Genomic DNA, 478 nt, shown 5'->3' with positions numbered 1-478 from the left:
ACATTATATTTTGAAACAGAAACAGTCAGTTCAACACTTAAATGGTTAAATATAGTTTATTTGTTCCGGTGACTGTAAAATTTACCTAATTTATTTATTAGTCTGGTCATTAAGGAATATCTTATGTAATTATTCTTTTTATGCATGATACAGCTATAAGAATGCCTTGTTTCATTTCTGTTGATGGCTTTTTTGTTTGGGATTGCTTTTGATTAATGCAGTTTCACAGTTTAGAGTTTTTACTTTTTCTAATTCACAAGTTAAAACTAACTTCTCATGTGATAACTACTATATTTAAATAGTTCTGGAAAGACTAAACTGCCTTTTGCTGCTTGGTTAATGGTAATGCCTTTGATTCCTTGATTCTAGGACATAACCTATCTAAAGTACTCTGTCAGTTTTACCTTCACCCACGACTGTCGTTATGTTAAAAAGTACTTTAGCTGTGTGAGAAATCCTTATATGTTTTTATTGTGAG

Source organism: Galeopterus variegatus, unplaced genomic scaffold, assembly GCF_000696425.1.
Source record: "Galeopterus variegatus unplaced genomic scaffold, G_variegatus-3.0.2 Scaffold344, whole genome shotgun sequence".
Taxonomy (NCBI): Eukaryota; Metazoa; Chordata; class Mammalia; order Dermoptera; family Cynocephalidae; genus Galeopterus; species Galeopterus variegatus.
Note: the sequence above shows the minus strand (reverse complement) of the source record.